The sequence below is a fragment of the Enhydra lutris genome, unplaced genomic scaffold, assembly GCF_002288905.1.
Source record: "Enhydra lutris kenyoni isolate GAN:26980312 unplaced genomic scaffold, ASM228890v2 scaffoldscaffold12, whole genome shotgun sequence".
NCBI lineage: Eukaryota > Metazoa > Chordata > Mammalia > Carnivora > Mustelidae > Enhydra > Enhydra lutris.
In genome coordinates, this window is record NW_019154096.1 from 21,729,900 (window position 1) to 21,755,762 (window position 25,863).

Consider the following 25,863-nt stretch of genomic DNA (forward strand, 5'->3'; position numbering starts at 1 on the left):
AAATCTTAAAAAAATAATTTGCATTACTATGATGACTAATGAAGTTGAAAAACTTTTTGCATATTTATTGGTCATTTGGATATATAGTTGACCCTTGAACAATATGAGTTTGAACTGCAAGGGTTGAATTATACTCAGATTTTTACAGTACAGTACTTTAAGTATTTTCCTAATTTTTTTATGTATGTATGGTGGGTTTTTTTTTTTTTTAATGTATTTACTTGAGAGAGAACTTGAGAGACAGTACAGAGGAAGAGGGAGAAGCAGATTCCCCACTGAGCAGGGAGCACATGCGGGGCTTGATTCCAGGACCCTGAGACCATGACATAAGTTGAAGGCAGACCCTTAACTGGACCACCCAGGTGCCCCCTTATGATTTTCTTAGTAACATTTTCTTTTCTCTAGCTTGCTTTATTGTGAGAATACAATAATTGTATTGTATTGTAAGAATACAAAAATACAATATTGTAAGAATACAATTGTAAGAATACAAAATAGATACAACATGCAAAATATGTGTTAATTGACTATTCATGTTATTGGTAAGACTTCCGGTCAACAGTGGGCTACCTGCAGTTAAGTTTTGCGGGAATCAAAAGTTATACCCAGATTTTTGACTGTGCAGGAATTGGGAGGGGGGATGGTGCAAGGGTCAGCTGTAATCTTATTATGTAAAGTGTCTATTCAAGATTTTTATCCATTTTTCTATTCTATTGGACTGTTTGTCTTTCTCTTTTATATGCAGAAGTTCTTTATAATCTAGATGGGAGTCATTTATCAGATTCATGTATTGAGAATATCTTCTCCCATTGGTGAATGTCTTCTTGTTCTCTTAATGGTGTACTGTTATGAACCATTATCAGTTTTAATATAAACCATTCTCTCTATTTTTAATTTTCTGGTTAGTGCCTTTGTGTCCTATTTTTAAAATCCTTGCCTATTTCAGGGTTTTAAGACTTTCTCTTGTGTTACTCTTTTTCCTACTATTGTACTATCTACTATTTTCCTTTTTTTTCCCATAGCGTCTCTTCTTTGTATTAGTCGAATTTTTTTTTATCATTCCCTTCTTTCCTATTAACATGTTATACCTCTACTAACTATTCTTTTAGTGTTTACCCTGAGGAATTACAAGATCCATTCTTTTTTTTTAAACTAAAATATAATTGACATATAACATTGTATTAGTTTCAGGTGTACAACACAATGATTTGATATTTGTATACACTATGAAACAATCACCACAATAAATCTGATTACCTTCTGTCAACATACAAAGTTACAAAAAATTTTTTTCTTGTAATGAAAACTTTTCATGTCTACTTTCTTAGGAACTTTCAAATACATAATAATTATTATTGACTATAACAATATAGTCAATATTATAATATATAATACATATTATATATTAGTCTATTATATATGTTATATATATGTTATATATAATAGACTAAATTATAATAATATAGTCAACAGCACACTGTTCATCACATTCCATATCACATCAGGTATTTACTTTATACCCAGAACTTTGTACCTCTTGACCCCTTCACCCATTTTAGCCATCTCCCAACCCCCTTCCATCTGGCAACTACCAATATATTCTCTGTATCTATTAGTTTTGTTTTGTTTGTTAATTTTTATTTAGATTCTACATGAAAGTGAAATCATATGGTATTTGTCTTTCTCTGTCTGACACACTTCTTTTGGGATAATACCCTCAAGGTCCATCCATAAACATCAAGATTTCATTCTTTTTTTAATGACTGAGTAATACTCCACTGTGTATGTACACACACACACACACACACACTCACATCTTCTTTATCCATTTATCCATTGATGGACACAGGTTGTTTCCCTATCTTGGCCATTGTAAATAATACTGCAATGAACATAGGAGTGCATATATATTTTTGAATAAGTGTTTTCATATTCTGCTGTTAAATACCCAGAAATGGAATTGCTGGATCATATGGCAGTGTTATTTTTAATTTTTTAAGGAACTTCCATACTGTTTCCATTGTGGCTGCGCCAATTTACATTTCTACCAACAAAGGTCCCCTTCTCTCCACATCCTCATTAACACATATATAACTTTTTGCCTTTTCCTAGTAGCCATTCTAACAGGTGTGCAGTGACATCCAACTGTGGTTTTGATGTGCCTTTCCCTAATGATGAGTGATGTGGAGCATCTCTTCATGTGCCAGTTGACCATCTGTATGTCTTCTTTGGAAAAGTGTCTATTCAGATCCTCTGTATATTTTTAATTGAATTTTTTTGTTATTGAGTTGTAGGAGTTCTTCAGGTATTTTGGAAAGTAACTCCTTATCAAATGATTTGCAAATATCTCCTCTCATTCAATAGGCTGCATTTTCATTTTGCTGGTGGTTTCCTTCGCTGTCCAGAAACCTTTTAGTTTGATGTAGTCTCACTTCTTTACTTTTTCTTTTGTTGCCCTTGCCTTTGGAGTCAGATCCAAAAAAACATCACCAAGACTAATGTCAAGGAGCTTACCGGCAATGTTTTCTTATAGAAGACATGATTATATTTTCAGGTCTTACATTCAAACCTTTAATCCATTCTGAGTTAATTTTTGTGCATGGTGTAAAAGAGTAGTCTAATTTCATTCATTTTCAGGTAGTTGTCTGGTTTTCCTTACACCATTTATTGAAGAGACAGTCCTTCCATTGCATATTCTTGTCTCTTGTTGTAAACTACTTGACCATATATGCATGGGTTTATTTCTGGGCTTTATTCTGTTCCATTGATCTGTGGGTCAGAACTGTGGGTCAGTTTTTATGCCAGTATCATGCTGTTTGGATTCTATGGCTTTGTAATATACTTTCACTTCAGGGAGCATGATGCCTTCAGCTTTGTTCTTTCTCAAGATTGCTTTGGCTATTTAGGATCTATTATGATTCCATTTATTCTATTTCCGTGAAAAATGTCATTGGCATTTGATAGGGATTACACTGAGTCTATAAATTGCTTTAGATAGTATGAACATTATAGTAATATTAATTCTTCCAGTCCATGAACATTGAGTATCTTTTCATTTATTTGTCTCTTCTTCAATTTCATGCATCAATGTCTTACAGTTTTCAGTGTACAGGTCTTTCACATTCTTGGATAAATTTATTCCTAAGTATTTTATTCTCTTGGATGCAATTGTAAATGTGATTTTTTTCTTAATTTCTCTTCTTTCTAGCTTATTGTTAGTATATTAAAATACATTTTTTTAATTTTGTACCTACATCTCTATTGAATTTGTTTATTATTCCTACCAATTTTTTGGTAAAATCTTTAGGGTTTTTCTATATATAAAGTCATGCCTTCTTATAAAAATATCTATTTCTATTCATTTGCTCATTTCTCTAGCATCTAGGACAGTACCTGGCATATAATACATGTTCAATGATCATTTATTGAATGCATGAATGAATTAAAAAAGAAGAGAAAAAGAGAATGAAGGGAGGAAGGAGAAGGAGAGCAGGAGTAATTTATACTATAAACTGGTCCAAGAGTATAGAAAGTCCATTTCAGGCTTATCTAATAGCTTAGATGATTGTGAGCTTTAGAACATATATGACATCATAGAGCAAGGTCACACCTTGATCATTAAGTTGTGTGTTGCTGTCCCTTAAATTTTAGGAAATTCCTGGCCTTGACACTTCAGATAATGTATCTCCTCCATTTGTTCTCTTCTCTCCTTTGGGGACTTTAATTCTACATATGTTAAAATTATTGAGCATACCTCAAATATCTTTGATACCTTGTCTGGTTTTTCCTTTTCTTTCTTTTTCTATGCTTTATTTTGTGTTTTTCAGTTCACTATCCTTGTGTTTTACTGTGTTCAACCTATTCTATTTCTCCATCAATTTCTTTTTTTTTTTTTAATTTATTATTTGACAGAGAGAGATACAGCGATGGAACACAAGCAGGGGGAGTGGGAGAGGGAGAAGCAGGCTTCCTGCTGAGCAGGGAGCCCAACACAGGGCTAGATCCCAGGACCCTGGGATCATGACCAGAGCTGAAGCAGACACTTAACGACTGAACCACCCAGGCACCCCTCTCCATCAAATTCTTAACTTCAGGTAGAGCTTGTGTCAGCTCAAGAATATCTGCTTATTTTTATGAATCTCGGTTCTCAGATAATTGAACATACTAATTAATCACAAATATTTTATTTTTTTAAAGATTTTTATTTATTTATTTGACAGACAGAGATCACAAGTAGGCAGAGAGGCAAGCAGAAGGTGGGGCGGTGGGGGAAGCAGGCTCCCCACTGAGCAGAGAGCCTAATGCAGGGTTCGATCCCAGGACCCTGGGATCATGACCTGACCCGAAGGCAGAGGCTTTAACCCATTGAGTCACCCAGGTGCCCCAACCACAAATATTTTAAAGACCTATTAGTTAGCTGCAATATCTAGGTCATCTACTTGCCTGCTTCAAATGTGTATTTTTTTCTTTTGATTATTAGTCAGAGTTTTACCTATTGGTATGTCTAGTCACTATTTTATCACATGATAGAAAGTATGTATAGAGGAACCTCAGAATCTCAAATGATGTTATCTTTCTTCAGAGCAGGTTTCCCCTTTCTATTTTAGGGAGATGAGAGGCTGATAATCTCAAGGCAATCAAGGATTCAGCTGGGTTGGGAGTAGGATGAAATTTTAGGAAAATAGGTGTTGGTCTACCCCCTTGTTTATTTGTGTTCCTGAGCTTTGGCACTCCTGGATTTTGACTGAGTGCATAGTAGATTTTTATCTTCTCAATCCTTAAAGAATATGAGAGGAATTCTTTTAGAAGTTTCAGTTTATTTCTTTATCCTCAGCACCAAACAGCTAAAAACAACAACAACAACAACAACAAAAAACACACACACAGCTAACATCTTCAAGAAGAGTTCTGGCCTGTGTTTGAGTTTGGCACGTCTCTCCTGCCAAGTCATTTTATTTGTTTATTTGTTCCCTAAATACCAAAAGCCTGGTTAGGCTTTCACTCTGCCTTTTAGAAGCTTTTAGCCTATCCACCCCCCCCCACCCCCACTTCTTATGTGACCTCAGAACACACCAAACATCCAGTGGAGAAAATTTCCAATTTGTCATCCCAACCTTTAACAATCACTAGCTTTTCTTACTCCCAGAAGACACTTTCTACCTGGGCCAAATCCAATCCTCAGACTGTACTAAGAATTAGTAAATGCCTTCAGGGAAAGAAATAAATGACTATCAGTAGCATGCCTTAGAATTGTTCTCCTTTCTGAAATTTTAGTTCACTTGGCCCTTTTTGTTTCCACAGCTCTAGGAAGTATAGGTAAGTTATCGGGGTTGTTCTAGGTATTGCAAAAGAAAAACTGGCCTGCCATACATAACCTACTTGGAAATGGAAAATCAATTATATTTTAATAGCTCTAACTAGTTTTTAAAACTCCTTATACTGAAACAAAATGGACTCTCCTGCATTTTCCATTCATTGTCTTAATTTTGAAATTTGGAAAATCATACAAATATTTGATTCTCTTTTATTTCTTCACCTATTTGAAGAATCATTTCCCTTAAATCTTTTTTTCCTCCAGTCTCAGTACCAAAAAATTCTACTTATTTTTTTATATTTATATTGTTTGGCATCCTGATCATCCCCTTCAGGAAACATTCCAGTTTGCCAATATCCCTCTTAATATGCAAATATGAAAAAATATATACTAGCTGCTGTCATAAAGCTCAGTGAAGGAAAAGAGACAGAACCTCATACGAAGATTAATAAACTTACAAAAGAAGATATCTGATGAGCCATTTTTAAAATAAGATGAACAAAAGAGCAAAAAATCATGTTATCAAAGAAAGAAATTATAGAAAATAGAGATAAGAAGAAATGAAAGCTTTTAAAATGAATTAAAGCTCCTAAAAATACTAAACATAACAAAAAGAACACTATTCTTTTCAAAGCCTTTTTGCACAGATTCTTAGAAATAGATCACATTTTATACTTTGCTTAACTCAGAAAATTTAAGTGTCTTTTGCCCAATGTCTAAATGTAATTAACTAGATAGATTTTCTTGGTTCAGATACAGATACTTATTTTACACAGTTATACCCAGAGGTACCAGATTACCAAAGAGTGTCAAGTAAGTACTTTTAATAGAGGAATTTTACGAAATTCCTTTTAAACCTTTTATTATTAAACCTAAAATTCCTTTTAAACCTTATCATAAAAGTTTAACTAGAAATTATCTACTAAAAACAGACAATTTGGGGCGCCTGGGTGGCTCAGTGGGTTAAAGCCTCTGCCTTCGGCTCAGGTCGTGATCCCAGGGTGCTGGGATCGAGAGAGCCTGCTTCCACCTCTCTCTCTGCCTGCCTCTCTGCCAACTTGTGATATCTGTCTGTCAAATAAATTTTAAAAAAACTTTAAAAAATAAAAACATAAAAAAATAAAAATAAATAAAAACAGACAATTCTATTATTCAAAGAGAAATGTCCATGATAAATTCTCTCTTATACTAGCTAAAGACATGTATTTGGAACACAAAATACATTTCTTAATATTATTAAGGTTTTAGACGAGTGAAAGGATTCATTTTGTTTATATATAATATATTCTCTATATGTTTATTACTATATAGATGTAGATTTCATACATTTAAAAATCAAACTACAACTAAAATGGTCAGTATTTTAACAAGGAAGATTTAATTCTAAAAATATATAGCTCTCTATCACCCTTTAACATATTAAGCAAATACCTGTGTAATTACTTCCCTCTCTTTAAGTATTTAGGGATGCATTTGGCACCTGAGGCATCTACTTTGAGCTTCTAATAATATGTTTGTTTTCCCAGAGCTGTTGGTGCCTGAAAAATTCATAGATACATTTGCAGTGACTGTAGTTTAGAGAAGAAGGACACGAATTTGGCTCTTTTGTGTTGCTTCTAAGAATTTCTCTGAAAATAAATGCCGTTTAATATGTTCTTAACTGAGTAAGTTTATGTAAAACATCATGGCCAAAAATCTAAATTTGAAAAAAAAAAATCAAATCCCGAATCCCCCTTTACCTCTAAGTATAAGCAGCAGTAGTCTATGTTTAAAACTATAGTAACAGGAAGACGTATTCCACCCCACAATTAGCCATAAGATTAGAGGGGGGAAAATAATCCTGAGAGATGCCAATCTTACTTAAATTCATGGCAAGAAGTAAATGAGAGCAGAGTTGACTTAGGCCTAAGCACAAATGTGACACCAGCCATTATTAAAATGGGAAAGAGATAAGAGAGGTGAAGTTGGAGATATTTAAGACAAGCTTCTCTAACTTTATGAGACTGTATACTTGCCATGTTTAATATTTCATCATAGTAAGATACAAATGAAACTCTCCAGTCCAGCAAATTAGACGAACCCAAGCTGCCACTAGGAGGCAAAAGAAAAGCTATTATAAACATTCAGAAGTTTGAGCTAATGCAAAACGCCTAACACGTTGCCTGGCACCTTGTAAGTGCTCATTACTATTAATTGAGTTGAATATTAATTGAACTATAGCTTTACTAAAAGCATGCTTCCTGAGTTAGGAGGCCTGGGCAAATGGCGCTAAAATTAACTGACAAATTCAAAACCACCTATTTTTAAAATGCATGATAAGCAACACAGGAAGCTTTTACAACTAGCCAGCAAAATCCGAGCTTTCAATCAATAATTTCTTTCACCGAGGTGTGAAGCATGGAGTGGATCCAGAAGCACAGATGGTATTTTACATCTGCACATGCAATTTCCTTTTTCTCTGTTTTTTATATAAACCTCTATTTCATTTTTTAAAAAAAGAATGATAGAATTTACCAGTAAAATGTAGCACTACTTACTGCCTTTGGAAATGTTGCTCACCTCCATTTCACATTTTTAGCAACGATTTAACTATCTTTCCGCATGTGTAGAAAGATTTCTTTTTAAAGTATAAACTCCCCTTTACTATATCCTGAATAATTTCAGAAGGTTCAGTTCCTCCAGAGATCTAAAACTTTTCTGGTATTTAAAGTAAATACTTCTCCTCATCCTTACCCCTAACTATTTTCTTAAAATCAGTGCTAACTTTTCATAGATTCTTAAGGCCAAAATAAATCTTGGAGATCATGTTAATGCAAACGTCTCTTCAATATATGAGTAATGAAGTCCTAGCAAGGTTGGTGACTTGCTTAAGTCACTTTGCTGGCTCATGCAAGGGAGATGAGGAAGCACCCTGCATCACAGTCCACAATCACAGAACAACATGTAAAGAGACCAACATTTTAACCACATCTCCAAAACATTGATTTCCAGACTCCATTAGAATGCAAAGCTGTTATCCTTCTAAAGTAAGCCAGATTCATTTGAGGATATAAAGAAATATTATTTTCAAAATCTAAGGGTATTTCTCAAGGAATTAAATTCAAGTATCATGTTTCATAATCATATTACATTAAAAAGGTAAAACATTAAAATCATATTGGACCTGGAGACTATAGTGACTATATGGTGACTATAGCTGTGACTATAGCATGGTGACTATAGTTCAAAAATAATAATTAACAATAATAATATCAAATTGTAAATTTTGGTTAGGGATTAAATAGCAATACTACAACATAAACAAGAAAAATATTTAAAAAGAAATGTTCCATTTACCTTTAGAAATGTATCCTACTGAAACAAACAAAGGAGTTGATATATTCTCTGACTGTCATGCTGATTACTCTGGCCCAGATTGCTCTTCTGAACCCCAGATTTGAACGAAGTTACTCTCCAACATTTCCATTAGGCTATGTCAAAACTGCTACATCTCTATCATGTCTTATACCAAACTCACAACCAAAGAAACCGTGAACCCATTCCCTTGCAGTGTATCCCATTTCAGTGAATACCCCCCACGTCAGGATACTTGTGTTTCCAGAAACCCACACATCCTTGAGATCTTCTCACTCACCCCCATTCTTAATCCCTTCACCAGATCCTGTCACTCCACTAAATACTCCTGACATTTATCGAACTCCCTCTATCGCAGGGCTACCACCCCCTTCTCTACTGCCTTCTCAGTTCTCTAATGGGTCCTCCAGTAGCCTCCCAATAGTTTTGTACACATCTGCTCTTGCCTTTAGTCCTCTTTCCTCTCCAGAATGGTCTTTCTGTAATTACAAATCATGTCACTTTCCTGATTAAAATCCTTCATTGGCTTCCAATTGCTTTATAACACCTAAACCTTAAAAACAAACATACCCAAAATGACCTAAAAGAAACTAATTATGTGGCCCTAACAGCCTCTTGATCCCACCTAAAACGCGCCTCTGTCCCACCCCTAGTCCCTTTCCTGCAGTTTCTAGTTCCACTATTCTGGACTCTCCTGCCCTTGCCTGCCTCTGATCTTTTGTCCTGTTCTGTTGGCTTGATGCACATGTCTTCCCACCTTCACTCATCTGCTCACTCAACTCAACTCTCATGAAACTTTTGTAAGGAAACCTTCCATGATATACCTCCCTGCAAGACTAGTTGTGTATGACTCCTCCAGACCCAACATCAAAATTTATATTTTTATGTGACTATTTTATGTATAACCTCTTACTATAATATCTATTTTTATTACTTACTCACCCCACTAGCACCTAGGATAGTAGCTGACACATAATACCTCTTCAATGATCGCTTACTGAATGGATGAAACAATTAATAAAGGTGAGAGAAAGGGAGGAATGGAGAGGGGAAGGAGAATGAGGACAGGAATGATTTATAATATGAAACACACCAAGAGCTTAAAAAGTTCCACTTCAAGTTTATTTTTAGCTAACTGTGAACTAGTAGGACATACATTCTAGGTCATAGGCTAAGGTCACACTTTGACCAAACTAATCCAAGTTTTCCAAACCCCAGTTTATAGGCTTTCCCTCAGGGGTAACCACCACATGTAAGAGTATCCTGAAAGCCCTCCATTTCAAGAATACCATTTTCAGTCTTTTTGTAAAGTTCAGTAAACCCTTCAAATGAGCACTGAGTTCCCCAGTGCAACTCCAAGTCCTGGAGAGACTCATATCTACATCTAAAACTGCACAGCTACAGTGCTTACTAACTAGTCATATACATTGTAGAAAGCCCTAAAGTATGATTGCTTTAAAGCATGACTGCTATAAAGTACGCATGTGTGTGTGTGTGTGTGTGTGTGTGTGTGTGTGTGTGTGTGTGTTGTGTGCATTTGTGTCTCTAAGGTAGAGGAGCAAATCAGCAGGGAAGTGATTGAGAGAGGTAGCAATAAAATGTTACTCCCCACTAAATAATTTAGGAAAACAGAATCAAGGCAACTGTTATAGTTTATAAATTTTTCTCCCTTGTCCTTTTAACATCAGAATCCTCAAAATTCAGGGTGAGTCTAGCAGGCCAAATATAATTACAAGAATGCAAAAGCAGAGAGAGATAGGAAATGCCAACGCGCTATAGTAGAGCACTCTATTTGATTATGTAACTTAGAATATTGATATAATTTGGCTCCCATTAAGAGTTTTCTTAAATTGGAATACAATTTCTAAGACACTCTTAATCCACTTCAACTGGAACTTACACCATGAATTTCAAGTTACCAATATTCATAATATTTGGGAGGGCAAGACATAATCCATATTTATAAGTTTTAGAGACAAGATTTGCATTCCCAGTTTGGTTTCCCTCATGCTCTGTTGACCATATTTTTTTGTGTGGGGATATTTTTGAGATTCATTCAGGAGCACAGGCCATGCATAAGAAAGTCTGCTTTATAAACTCAACGGAAGAGTCCTAGGGTTTGAAGAAGCCACCATAAACACAGACATGAGTGTCCATGGCCCAGCTTGCTGCCAACTTTCTGCCACAGGTACAGAAGGAACACAGTGATAGAGCAGGACCTAAATCTAAGATCTGGGAGATATGCACTTTAAGGTAAAATTTGTACCTAATTTTTTTAGGTAATAATTTGTACTTTTAGAAAGTCCCAAGGAAGCCAATAAATCTATGAATATCTCCTCTGGACCAGGTAAGACAATAGAAAACAAAGTAGTTGCTATCAAGCGTCTGTGATATAATTGGGAAGATAAGGCATAATTCATCATAAGATAGTCACTAACATAGCAGTTTATATAAAGTACTGGGGAAGAAGTAAAATAAAAAATTGCTACAGTTCAGAGAAGCATGGCTTCAGAAGTTTTTTTGGTTTGGTTTTTTTCTAAAGGCTTTATATAATAGGTAGAATTTAACCTAGCTCCTGGTCGGATCCAGAGAGGCAGGGAAGAGGTAGCAAGGGGAAACCAGGATGAGTGATAACCCCAAATGCTTGCATTTCTTTATAAGGAGGCCCTTTCTTTCAAGAAAAAAGAAAAAATCATCCCTGTTACATAAACAAATAGATTGTTTTGCAGGTTAGAGACATTTTCTGCTGGATTAGGTTTTGAAATTGTATTTTTCCACTTATCTTATAGCATCTATAAGGGGGTAGAGATAGAAACATCAGGGGCCCCTGGGTGGCTCAGTGGGTTAAAGCCTCTGCTTTCGGCTCAGGTCATGATCCCAGGGTCCTGAGATCAAGCCCCACATCGGGCTCTCTGCTCAGCAAGGAGCCTGCTTTCCTTCCTCTCTCTCTGCCTGCCTCTCTGCCTACCTGTGATCTCTGTCAAATAAATTTAAAAAAAAAATTTTTAGAAACATCAGCAGGTTAATTTCTACCTTTCACAGAGATTTTGCTGTTCATAATTTAAAACAAAACTACTCAGGTATGGAACAAAATTGCGGAAGTCAGGAATATATTTGGAGAAACTGATGTTAATGAAAAAACCTGGACTAGGGACAGAATTCCCATTTAGAGTGTTTTATTGTTAAGTCTCAAAAATATAACAGATTTGCTGACACAAATTTTCTTCTCCTCAGAGAGGAAAGTTATTATTTTATTATTTGTCATTCTTATGCTTAAGCCTGCTCATTGGTATTTAATCAGCAGGCATCATCTTCCTCCTTTTACAGAAGTGCAGAGAAAAGGAGAAGTAACATGCCTAAAGCTAAACAGTAAATCAGTATCCCATTCTAGAATGACAATTCTCAATCCTTTCAATTTAATTGGATATTTGATATTTGAACTATGATACAAAATTTTCACTAATAAGCCAACCATTCTAATCATGTCCAAATGTTTCTCTCTCCTTCCTCAGTTCTGATAGACGGAGCTTATAAATTTTTGAGCACTTCAATTTGATTGCATCTCAAATATAGATTAATGTGGCAACAGTAATAATTATTGGAAAAATGACTGTTGGCAGAAGCATTTTAAAAATGCTTAATTCTCTCAGCTCTATATTCAACTATATATTGAACAAGAATATGAAAGTTACAAGCAATGAACTATGTAGAAAAAGAACACAGGACATAGGACATGATGGAGTGTTTCAATCAATCAGGAATAATATTATAATCACCCCCTTTCGCTTATTGAGAACTTACTATTCCAGAAATCACACATATATTATCTCCAGTGCTAACAACACAACTCTAAGTAGGGATTATGAGATCCGTTTAACCAGCACCAATATTGTGGCTCAGAGATTAATGAACTGGCCCATGGTCACTCAACTAGTAAGTGGTGACTCACCCTTTTCTTTCCATCCTCATTGCTAGTACCTGTACCTGATCTCGGGTCTTCATCACCTCTCACCTACCATTTTGCTGTATTCTCACGAATGTACATCCACCTATTGCTGCTTCCCCATAAGTATCACTTGTTCCTGCCAGTTGGAGTAGTTCAGTCCCCCGACTAGCCATCTATCTCGAGCCTCTTTGCCTCTGCCTGGGATAGTCTTCCTGGTTTTTTGTTGTTGTTGTTGTTGTTGTTTTCCTAGTGAGTTTCTTCTTCCTTCAGGACTCAGCTTAGGAGCCCTCTTTCTGAAGAGTTTCCTGACCCCAGCCTAGCCGAGCAGGTGATACCCTCCTCTGAGGCCACTGCATAACCCCATTAAAGGCTGAGCTTACTCACTGTTTACATCTACAGGCATGGATCCCTCCGAGAGACTGGGTGCTCCTCGAAAACGGGAACCATGCTTCAGTTATCTTTAAATTACCAGCATCTAGAACAGTGCCTGAAACCTAGCTGGTATTTTATAAACAGGAATACTTCTACCACATGGGGTAGAAATTTAAGCTGAACACAAAATGACTACAGATGACATGGAGCATGTTAATTCTCTTCCCATTACAATGTCATTGAGGTTGCAGTTAGCAAAGGAACCAAAATGTTTTCTTTCAAAGCTATGGAGAGAATTTTTTAAAATTGCAAATCAAAGAATTTTTATGCTGTGTTTTAGTTAAAAATTAGATCAGTTACTCCTTCTTTTGCTGTTCATTTCCCCTGTTACATTTATTAATTATCAAAGATATTAATTAGTTTGAACAACTGCTTGCTCCCTTATAGTCCATCTGTGCTCTCTTCTCAATAATGCATTGAAGTCGTAAGTGCTAGATTTATTGCCTCAGTGATTTCCATGGCACAAATTGTGATTTCACTACAGCACTGAGCAGAAGGGAGAGCTAATGGGCAAGGCAGAAAATGCTTAATCAATATCACTCGTGGCATAAGTTGAAAACCCTAAACCCCCAAGCAGATTTGGAAAAGGGCTACACTCAAGGCCCCAGTCTCTAGAAATGCATTTACTGCACCATGAAGTTGAGAATCATTTTCTTTCCTCCCAAATTCTCAATTACTCCACAGGCCTCTTAGGCACTCACTGAATCTATGAGTTGCTCAGCTGATCCACAGGAGAAGAAATTCCTGAAGTAATGAGTTGGAAATATATGATTTCCAGGAAGGGCCTATGTCCTCCCCCGCAAATAATGTTGCTTTTTTTTTTTTTTTTAAGATAAAGTATGTATTCTACATCAACACAGAGAAGAAAATTTCAGACATTGAGTGCTAAAAGAGATCTTGAAGATCAGGTCTCAAACCTTGGAACTGGGAGAAGCACCTCTAACCTGGGTAGTTCCAGGGATGGACCATAATATTATGAGTCAAGAGACTGACCAGATTTTGGTGACCAGAAACCATCAACTTCCTATATTAATTAAATTCTCATGAGCAGAGTGTAACGTGAATGCTGAACCAGGCAGACATTTCTGTAGTAGTCATGCCTTCTGACAGAAGCCACCTGTGTGTTCTGACAATAAAGCAACTGTGGGTGTTGGGGTCAGGAGGAGCAAGTGTGATCCGGGAATCACTAAGCATCCTGTATAAAGACTTCTGCGTTATTAAATTTCTTAAAACTTCGAATCCCTTTAAATACCCACAGAAGCTACCTAATTTATTAGAGAAAGAGTCTTCCTTTCTTCAAAACCATGTTGCTAATGTTGTCAAGTAAAAAGAAAGGGCCCAAGATGTAGCCCCAGCACCATGACACAAATATAAGCCACATAGCTGCTTCCAGACTTAACACACTGTGAGGAACCAACAATCAATATAATGGTCACAAACAGATCCAATACATTTCCCAATGTTCTTTCATGGGGACACTATCTAGGAAATGTCTCAATGTTAAAAAGGGTAGTTTTATTTTTCCTGCCATCGCCATCCCTAAAACAGAATGACCCTATCCCACTATGTTACTTTTCATTATCTACCACAGCCCAACATTTCAAAAATGTTCTTGGAATTTTTTTTATTATTGTTTTTAAAGATTTTATTTGCTTATTTGACAGGCAGAGATCACAAGTAGGCAGAGAGGCAGGCAGAGAAAGAGAGGGGGAAGCAGGCTTCCCGTCAAGCAGAGAGCCCGATGTGGGGTTCGATCCCAGTACCCTGGCTGGGATCATGACCTGAGCTGAAGGCAGAGGCTTTAACCCACTGAGCCACTCAAGCACCCCGGTTGTTGGAATTTTATGCGTGAACTGTTATTTTCTAGAATTATGTGAACTGTTATTTTCTAGAATTTTCCATTCTTAATTTATATTTTTAAATTTTCCTTCAGAAGAAGCTAAGAAAACCTGCATTATTCAGTTACTAGTAGTTGCAGCTCAACAATAAGATCTAGTTCATTTATTTAAGAAACTGTGTAGCTTTGCTCCTACTCTGCCACTTCTTATGTGTCCCAATTTCATGTCCTATAATAAAAATTATAAAATCATTGAAAATAAACAAATAAGTCATTCAAAATACATTAGTTCTTCCCCTAGGCATTTGGGATGGTTCCCATTACACACTTTTAAGAAGTCCAATTTACTTACAAAAACTACAAATATTAAAAAAAAAAAAACACAAAAAACCCCAAATATTTTATTAAAATGTATGCTGAAACTAAAAAAAAAAGCATATAAAAAAAGAATAAAAATAAAGGTAAGAAAAATCTAATCAGTTCTCTATTAGGATGAGAGAGAGACATGGTAAATTCAGTAGATAATATAATCATTTTCCAAAGTCAATACCAATTCAAAAAAGAGTTGCCTTGTTTTGACAAAATTTCTCAAAGAGGGTGAGATCAGAGGCTCCACTGTTTCCTTACAAACACAAAATATCATGGGCCGAAAGCCTTCTTTGTATCTATACTCAAAATTAGTCTCAAGTTTACCAATTTTTTAACTTCCTATTCACATATACTAAATGAGGATAGAAGCTCAGCAACAGCAGATGATCTATCCTCATATCTATTATGCCTTGAATTATCCTCAAATGTTTGACACAATTCTATGCCTGAAGTGAGAAAGGGTAATAGGAAGAAAATACCCAGGATGCTCCTGTTGGGAGAAAGTCACTAACCATTACCAAGTTTTGGGGGTGTGTGTATGTGTGTGTGTATGTGTGTGTGTGTGTATACACAAACATATACTATGCTTATATACATAAAATATGCATATATAAATGTATACTTATCATACATTATAAATTACACACAATATATAATATACTGTGCTTATATATAATATGTTTATATTAGCTCATGTAGTATCAGAACCCCATTAATATATTTTAAAACTAAATCTCAGGGGACAATTTTGGATCTTAAGAATATATCAGTATAAAAATTTATTTATAATTCTGGAGTGCCGGGTAGCTCAGTTGGTTAAGTGTCCCACTCGATCTCAGCTCAAGTCTTGATCTCAGGGTCGTGACTTCTGTTTAAAAACAAAAACAGGGGGAGCTTTGCGCAGTGGCAGTATCGTAGCCAATGAGGTTTATCCGAGGCGCGATTATTGCTAATTGAAAAACAAAAACAGGGTCCCCTGGGTGGCTCAGTGGGTTAAAGTCTCTGCCTTCGGCTCTGGTCATTATCCCAGAGTCCTGGGATCAAGGCTCGCATCGGGCTCTCTGCTCAGCAGGGAGACTGCTTCCCTTCCTCTCTCTCTGCCTGCCTCTCTGCCTACTTGTGATCTCTGTCTGTCAAATAAATAAAATCTTTAAAAAAATAAAAATAAAAAAATAAAAAACAAAAACAAACAAAAAATCTATTTATAATTATATTCAAAGTTTCATTCAATGGAGAACTTCTTTAGTAGCCATGAGAAAATTACAAAAAACATTTTGATACCTTAGATCAGTTTAGATTTCTAATCCTTGCATTAGATTACCTTAATTGTATATTTTTGCAAGATTCATATCAGTTTTTCCTTTCAAATCTTGGTATTTTGATAATAGATAGCTAAATAACAGAATGAAAAATTATGAATTCTTAATACTATCCATAATGGTATAAGATTAAGCTTTTTCACAAAGAAGACTGTATCCCATAGAGAATCTATCTGGAATCTATTTCTATAAATTAAGAGTCATCCTTTGTTTCATCACTTATATCATTCTGGCCATTGGTTAGCAATATAAAGCATAGGACCTAACAATAAGGAAACAATAATAAAAACTTTTACATAAAGTTCCCTTGTATTATTTTATAGTTGTATCTTGGGTATCAGTGAATGTCCAACCATGTTAAAAAGAGCTAAAACATACTCTCTAAGGTATCTTGATGATAATGAAGATTATTATGCAACCTCAGGCTTGAGCTTTAAGGTCCAAATATGGCCTAAAACACTTTGACATTTTTAACTGCATTTGATATCTACTTCGAACCTTGAGTTGAAACCAAATCATTTTATTACTAATAAAACAAGGTAGGCCATTAAGATATAATACTTCACATTTTTCCTTTATGTACTTTATTTTTAATTAGTTTGACCAAAGCCATAGTTGAAAAAAGATTATCTGCATACATATGTGGCTGATCATATAACCCTGATCAAGGATACAAACATTTAGTCTGTTTATGATCACTAAGAAGCTAAAGACAGACAGCCTATGAAGTAAGGTAACAGAAAATGAACCTAGTAAAGGACAGTTGTAAATGCTAGGTGAAACTGAAAAAAAAAGAGAGCGGGAGAGACTAAAATTAGAGTGAGACAATATCGGTAAACTCTAATAAAAATTAGTTAGTCCCCACCTCTAACATTATTTCCAATCACTCAGATCAGTCACCCCTTCCTCATAGAATCCATATGTGCTAATAAGTTAGAAGTTAATCTTTATGTAAATGTCAACAAGAAGTGTTTTATTATAATATAAAAGCTGTATTATCAGGACCAACTTTTTTTTTTTTTTAAAGATTTTATTTATTTATTTGTCAGAGAGAGAGAGGGAGAGAGAGCAAGCACAGGCAGACAGAATGGCAGGCAGAGGCAGAGGGAGAAGCAGGCTCCCTGATGAGCAAGGAGCCCGATGTAGGACTCGATCCCAGGACGCTGGGATCATGACCTGAGCCGAAGGCAGCTGCTTAACCAACTGAGCCACCCAGGCGCAGGACCAACTTTTTAAGGTTTATTAACTTGGGACACCTGGGTGGCTCAGTTGATTAAGTCTCCAACTCTTGGTTTCAACTCAGGTTATGATCTCATGGGTTGTGAGATAGAGGCCTCAAGCCAGGCTCTGAGCTTAGCAGGGAGGTTGCTTAAAGATCCTCTCCCTTGGCCCCTCCCCACCGCTCATGAATACTTTCTCCTTTCTCTCAAATAAATACACCAAGTTAAAAAATAAGATAAAGTTCACTATCTTTGTGTCATATAAAAATTTGAAATAAGTTAACTATTAATGTTATATTGTTAATTATTAAATTATATTACTGAATTATTTATAGTTAATTAGATTAACTGTATCTATTAGCTCATCCTTATCTGAAGACCTTATATCTTCATTATAAATGTAAGTATATAAATGTGAACTTTGTGAAAACTAGTTCTGCTCCCTGTACTAACAAGAATTTTCAAAATTTTGCTAATATACAAGCCTGTATGACCTTTGAAAAAATCTTTATTCTTTATAAAATTCATAGTCTAGATAGATAATCTACATGAAATAATAGCAATATATAAATAAGACCAAGCTAGCCAGCTCAAATATGATGTTACCTATATAAAGTCTCCCAGAAGAGGAAGATCTTTCTTTCCACTCCCACCATAACCTATACACACTTATACCCACCGAGAAGAAACAGTATTTTACTGCTTGCTTGTGAAGTCAAGGAACTGATTTTCTTCATTCAGGATCCCAAGAATACTAAATGACATATGGATGGATGGATGGATGGATGGACAGATAGAAGAAATGGTACATATTGTTACATACATATATTTAAATTCCGAAGAAATTCATAGCAGGAGCTCATCCCTACAGAATCAAATTATTGGAGGAGTTCTCATAAAGGCAGTATTATTTAAACTAAATCCCCAAGAGTAAGATTTTTATGCAACTTAGCAGATGTATATAGAATATTGTCCCATTTAGTTTGGAGATCATCTGAACCAAAATCTGAATTAATTTCAAAATACAGTTGAAGAAAAACTCTTTTCTAATCAGTAAATTATCACATCATTTGAAAGCTCATTTGGAAGACAGATAATAGGATTCAAGGAATCCTGAGCTGCTGCCCTCTAGGTCCTAGACAGGATGAGAAACCCTAAGAAAGTCTGGAGATCAAAGTCCTGCCAATGAGGGGTAAGTTCTCAAGTTTGGACATGTCAGAAATGGACAGCCTAGTTTATGAAGAATGTCAAAACTCCAGTAAATTAGTGGGAAATTAAAAAAAAAAAAACAGCTGGAAAACGAGTAGGATATCAGAAATCATGACAGAAACCCAAATATAATGCCAATGTTGAGAAAAATCCCATACGGTACCCCATCATGAGACTACAATGCCCTGTCACTCACAGAGAGAGTTCTTTCACCAGTCACTTCTGCAGCAGGACCAAACACTGTCATTTGCTGTTTTGAAATGCTGAATGCAATGAGTGATGTTCATTTATACAAACTATATTAGAAAAGATCAGACACTGTATAACCATTATAAGATCCTTAAGTGGACTATTGCAAATACAATTTCCAGTGGGGGTTGAGGGCAGTAGGGAGAAAAACAAGGAGATTGTTTTTAAACAACTAAAAATTAGCAACTGCACCTCATTGCATAACAATATGAAGAAACAGATTTGGAAACGGCATCAAGATCAGTAGGGCCTTTGAGTCAGTCTCAATTTGGGTCCCATCACTTTACCTGGCAACGGTGCCAATTTAGCAGGCATTGGGCTGTGCAGAAAGATTTACATGTAAATGAAAACAGTTTGGGGCATTTTGCTTTGCCTCAGTAGAAGAGAAACGTCACTTTTCACTGGTACTACAAAAATAAAACAGAGATTAACACAGAAGGATCCTGAGCAGAGTCCATTACCGGGAGAGCTAATTTGGCAGGTGAACCAATGTGTTTCTAGGGAGCACTAAAGAGTTTGAAAATTCAGGTGTGAGAGGTATTAAAGGACAACATTCTGAAATTTATAGGAGGAAAATCACCAAATTAAGAATAATTATTTTATTAATATTGCTAAAAAATTATGTATTTCAAATTTATAACTAATATTTATGTAATAAAATACAATGTGTTAATGTGTTAAGGTAAACTTAATTTTAAAATTTTAAATAATTACAAAATAAAGAAGGATCTTATTATTACATTATAAAGCAGCACTCATCAGTAGTGTGGATTTTTGAAAATTCATTGTAGCTCTCTACCTCTGTCCGAGGATCATAATGGCCTGGTCTTCGCGTCATTAGACTATAGTGTATTTTCTTAGCCATGTAGTTCCCATAAAGCCCAGTTATCCTGGAATGAAATTTCTTAATTCCTTCCCAACTACACTAAATACCCTTTACTCTACTACTTCATTCACTCATGTATTCATTCATCAGTGCTTACTATGTTAAAGGAATCATGTGAAACAATATAAGCCATATAGAAATGTGGTTAATCATAGATTTTTGTGCTCAAGAAGGTTATGATCTAATGTAAAATAAAATATATGCACAAATAAAAGCCACAGAAGACACAACTTCAAAATATACATACCATTAAAGAACTGTGGGAAGTTCCCTGACAATTCAAAGAAGAGAGAGAGGAAGAACAAGAATGAATAAAGAAGTAAGACAGAAATGCCAATTGGGGAAAAAAGAAAACTCTCTTCCTCTATGGAGTCATCCCTATTCCATGTGCTAAGCATGTTAGATTGGTTTATGTTCCATCCAGAAGCCTTGAGGACAAGCACTTGTTGTATCTTCAGCATCTAGCTCACAACACCAGGCTTAGGGAAGGCATTCAGCAAATCTTTACTGAAGCAAATAAATTAATGTGTGAATTCTTCTGTATGGTTTTATAGACACTAGCATATGAACTTATGAAAACCAATGCATATACAGTCAACCCTCATTTCTTTCTTGTTGTAAAACTGGAATAGAAGGAAACTGTTTTGTAAAGGCAAAATACATTCAGAAGTGGCAACATCATTTAAATATTTAAGATGTATTTTTTAAAATTACAAAGATAAAGGGACCTGTATTTTATAAGATTCTCCCCATTGCTTAGATGGAGTGGGAACACTACCAAGATTCCAAATTGGCACAATACACATAAAACTCAGAATTTGTTTTCTTTTTACTCTAAATGCATTTTGGTGCAAGCAATATTATGACCTTTCAAATGAAATTCTATTTTTTTTTCAGTTTGTGATTTCACTGTGCAGAAGTTCAGTATAATGTATTTTGACACAAAAGGCACTGGAAGAATTATCATCTTCCTGAATATAATGGTTTTTTTCACATTATTCTCAAGTTCCAGACACCTAAAAATTTTCAAAATCATATTGAGTCCCTGCCTTATTATCCTATACTTTTGATCTCAGGATAGCAATTGTTACTTGATTTTTTATTTATTTATTTATTTATTTTCTGGGGGGAGAGAGAATGTATGTGTGAGCAGGGAGGGGCAGAATGAGTGGGAGAGAGAGAATCTGAAGCAGGCTCCACACCCAGCATGAAGCACACTGCAGGGCTCGATCTCACAACCCTGAGATCATGACCTGAGCCAAAATCAAGAGTGGGATGCTTAACTGACTGAGCCACCCAGGCACCCCAGCAATTGTTACTTTGGTTGGCAACTTTGCTCTTCAAAAGTACCAAAATTGGGTACCAAAGTCTGGATTACATGTAATAATTTAAAAGTATAAAAAATAGGGGTCTTTTTAAGTTGAAAGGTAACATGAATTTAGACTCGTAATCAAGTACTTCATGAAAAAAATTCAAATAAATTATTAGTAGGATCAAGATAATTAAAATTAATGATCTGACAGTCTGTTGTACTCAAAGGAATTAACTATTAGAATGCTAAAGAGTTCCAAGAGATAGACTGTTTTTCAAACAGATAAATCAGTTTCAAAGTAAAACATATTATCTCTGTGGAGGAGTCTATAAAAGTAAATATTAAATCACTTCTCAACAAAATAGACTCTTGCCAATAAATCTGGAAAATAACATTATTTCCAAACAAGAAAGATGGCTGGTTTGTTAGGCACCCATAAAGGATGAATGACATAATTAGTAGAATCAGCAAATCAGAGCACAGTATGTATATACATACAAATATACATATACATACGTACACACACACACACACACACACACACACACACACAAAAATCCTTATACGTAGACAATAATCACTTGTCTCCCAAATCACCCCATCCATTGTCTCCCTTCACTCTCTTGCATAATTTATTTCCCCCAGATTTTGCCAAAGAGCAGAATTTGTGTCTTATTCATGTTTGTTTCTCACTTCCCCACTCCTGTTCTCCCCAGCATCTACCTAGAACCATTTTTACATACAGAAAGAAATAAAACAAGAATTATTTAATATAAAACAAAATAATCATACTACAGATTGATTAAGGTTTCTAATTTTTTGTACCTTTTGTTAAAAAGAGAAACTTGACATCACATAAATGGAAAAATTTCTACCCATTTCCAAGACAACACAGAAATTTCACTTTAAAATTCCTGAAAGTCTCCCTAAACAGTTCTATACATATTTGTATCTGGGAGTATATGTAAAGTTCCTGTCCCAATCCAGAATGATTTTCAGATTAGACACTTCTTATAGTTTGTACTAACCAATATGAACTTAGTAAGAAGCAGAAATCTCTGATTTTGAGCTGCTACCATCTACCCACATCACAAATCCCTGATAAACTGTTTATTTCCTGAGGACAATATGTGCATAGCAGTATCAAAAAGCTATGGTGTAGCACAGGAAATCAGTGTTCACCCTACTGGAAATAAGATTCAATTGTTGCGAAATGGTGTCTAAACAGTATCAGACACATTATATTCACTTCTCTAGGCTTCAGGGACAGTGTAAGTTAGATAAAGTGATAAATGAGCAGTAAAGCATAGAGATTAAGAAGTTAGGCAACTACTGCAACTCACCAGGTAAGTTATTTTAGGCTAACAACATAAATTAAGTCTTAGTTTTCTCAATGGTAAAATGGGGATTACTCTATTTACCTCACAGCAGCCTTTGGGAGGCTTAAGTAAGATGACCCAAGTCCAGGATGCAGCATGGTTCCTAGCACACAATAAATGCTCAGTGAAGCATAATGAATGATGTTAAGAAGGAAGATGCTAGTGGCGCCTGGGTGGCTCAATGGGTTAAGCCACTGCCTTCGGCTCAGGTCATGATATCAGGATCCTGGGATTGAGCCCCACATTGGCTCTCTGCTCAGCGGGAAGCCTGCTTCCCTTCCTCTCTCTCTGCCTGCCTCTCTGCCTACTTGTGATCTCTGTCAAATAAATAAATAAAATCTTAAAAAATAAAAAAAGAAGAAGGAAGATGCTAGAAACATGTTCAGGTAGTCGTTGACGAAGAGATGGAACAAATGACCACAGCTACTCAGGTTGCTAGACAGAGAAACCAGAAATCATAAATAAATTGAGATAGAACCTGAGGAAACAGCCAGGCAGGCTTTGACACTCTCCCAAGGGAACTAAGCTACAGTGATAATGAGACTTGCTCACCCTATTTCTCATCATATAATATTTCCATTTTATCAATTGTCTCAATACTTAGAAACCAAAATAGTAATTAGTAATAAAATTTTCAAGATGGGAATCAAGCCAGTAGGGAAGATAGTTTCCATTGTTTCTTGATATTGCTCAAATGATACCAAAGATCTATGTTTCTATTTTGACTGTAAGTAAAACTACCATCCTATACACAAAGTTCATGTTTGATAGGACTGAAACAAATGTTAAACCACCCCAAACACACATCAAGTTGCACATACCTTAGCAAAACCCAAGGCTAGTCTTAAAAATCAGCTTATGTACATAAACAGATAGCAGAGACATTAAGATGAGCAAGAATAAGGTCATTAGTAAGCGCATTTTGAAAAAAACTAAAACACTTCCTTAAATAAATATATATATTTTGGGGTACCTGGGTGGCTCAATTGGTTAAGCATCTGACTTCGGCTCAAGTCATGATCTCAGAGTCCTGGGATCGAGTCCCACATCAGGCTCCCTGCTCAGTGGTGAGCCTGCTTCTCCCTCTCCTGCCACCCTGCTTATGCTCTCCCTCTCTCTCTCAAATAAACAAAATATTTAATAAATAAACAAAGAAACAAATAAATAGGGGTGCCTGGGTGAATCAGTTTGTTAAACGTCCAACTCCTGATTTCAGCTCAGATCATGATCTCAGGGTGCTAAGATTGAGCCCCATTAGAAGTCAGCTTGGGATTCTTTCTCCCCTCCCCCTGTGCATTCTCTAAAAATAAACAAAATCTTTTTAAAAAATATTTTAGTATATATTATAAGTAGCATATCTATCTGTGTGTTTGTGTGTGTGTGTGTGTGTGTGTGTGTGTGTATATATATATATATATATATATATATATATATATATAACAAATACAAAATTGTTATTTGTTATTTGAGGTTGTCCAAAACTGATGTATCACCAAAATTTGTATTTTTCATACCTGATTTAAATGACTTTAAAATCATAAGTAATTGACTACAAGATTATATATATGTGTGTGTCTATTTATGTTTATGGAAATAGACTGTGTATATATGTACATCACTATATGTATGTAGGCTTATAAATATACATGTGAATATATCCAATGCTAACTCTTAGACTTTCAAAATCATTTAAGTTAATGAGAAAATCCATGAGGTTATATTCAGATATGGCTAGCTGCTTAAATTCTATTCACTATGTTATTTTCTTGATATTAAGACGTCATTAAATTTAATAGTCATTTTCAACTGTACAGAAGAAAATACATGTTAAACATTCATACTGATATTAAGTACTATACCAATTTCAGAAATATTAAAATGTGAAAAATATGACTTGGTTTGAAAAAGTGTAATTATGGGGTTAGGTATTTTAAAATAAGGCACATTTAAAAAAAAGGAAAAAGAAACTTGAAAGAAAATATGTATGAATTTTTAAATGAATAATGAGAGCTAACTGATATGGTACAAATTAGGACTTGCACTCTGGATACCAGCAGCCTATAGATATTAAATCAAGCAAGAAATTGTGCGTGTGTGCTGCACACATACACATATAATAAATATGTCATGGTTTATTATTTTTCATAAATTGTCACCATAGAAAGTACAAACTATTCACAGCAGAGTTACTTCCAAGTAAGCCAGGAAACAGAAGTTTCCATGACAAATAAGAACAACTATATAAAACCCTACAGATATATGACCCATAACACATTACAGAGCATTGATTTCCCAGAGGCTAATGTAAAACTCATGTACCAAGTAACAGTTCTATTTTCATATTCTCCTATAACTCAAATCCATTCATGCTGCACAATTACTTTTGCATAATAATATATTTTAGTTATCTGAGTATTTCATCAGGAACAGCAGGAATTCTTATTTTAAAATGAGCATCTTTATGATGTTTCAATCTTCTTGACCATTTTTTAAAGTGTACAATGTCTTCAAAATTTTGTATGCTTCAAAATTTTTTTCAAAAAATTTTTAAATCCACATAAATAGGAAGAATTGCTGAGGAATTTAATTTGATGAATTAGATTACATTTCTGTCTCCAAGGACTAAACCCTACACATTTGATACATTGAAATGTTCATATTAAAAATAGGCAATAATCTCAAAACAAGTGAATTTTTTTGTTTAAGAGAAAACAACAAAATAATGGCTCAACTGACTTTTACTGGAGAAAAAAAATAAATGGATAGAAGGGTAGGATGGAAAGAGAACTGGCCAAGAGGGTTCTTATGCATGGAGAAAAGGATAAACAACAGTTAACTAACAAAAGAACAAAAACTAGACATTTTTTTTTTCTTAGCTTTAGGCTCTAATCTCATCTGAGATCAGAAAGGAATTTAGTCTGATATGCTCAAACAGAAATATATTTTATCCATTCACAAAACAAGAATGGCAGAAGTTTTTATCCAAGGCAGTTCAACAACATGAATTAGTAGCTAGGATATTAAACAGAGATCGGAG

The 25,863-nt window shown here is 35.1% G+C and overlaps 2 protein-coding genes across 2 annotated transcripts in view; one reads left to right on the forward strand and one right to left on the reverse strand.

Moving 5' to 3' along the window:
* Positions 1–25,863, reverse strand: part of LOC111144805 (catenin alpha 3) — a 1,765,227-nt gene that overhangs the window by 1,158,182 nt on the left and 581,182 nt on the right. The window lies entirely within an intron of this gene.
* LOC111144806 (leucine rich repeat transmembrane neuronal 3) overlaps positions 1–25,863 on the forward strand; it is a 166,344-nt gene that overhangs the window by 138,602 nt on the left and 1,879 nt on the right. The window lies entirely within an intron of this gene.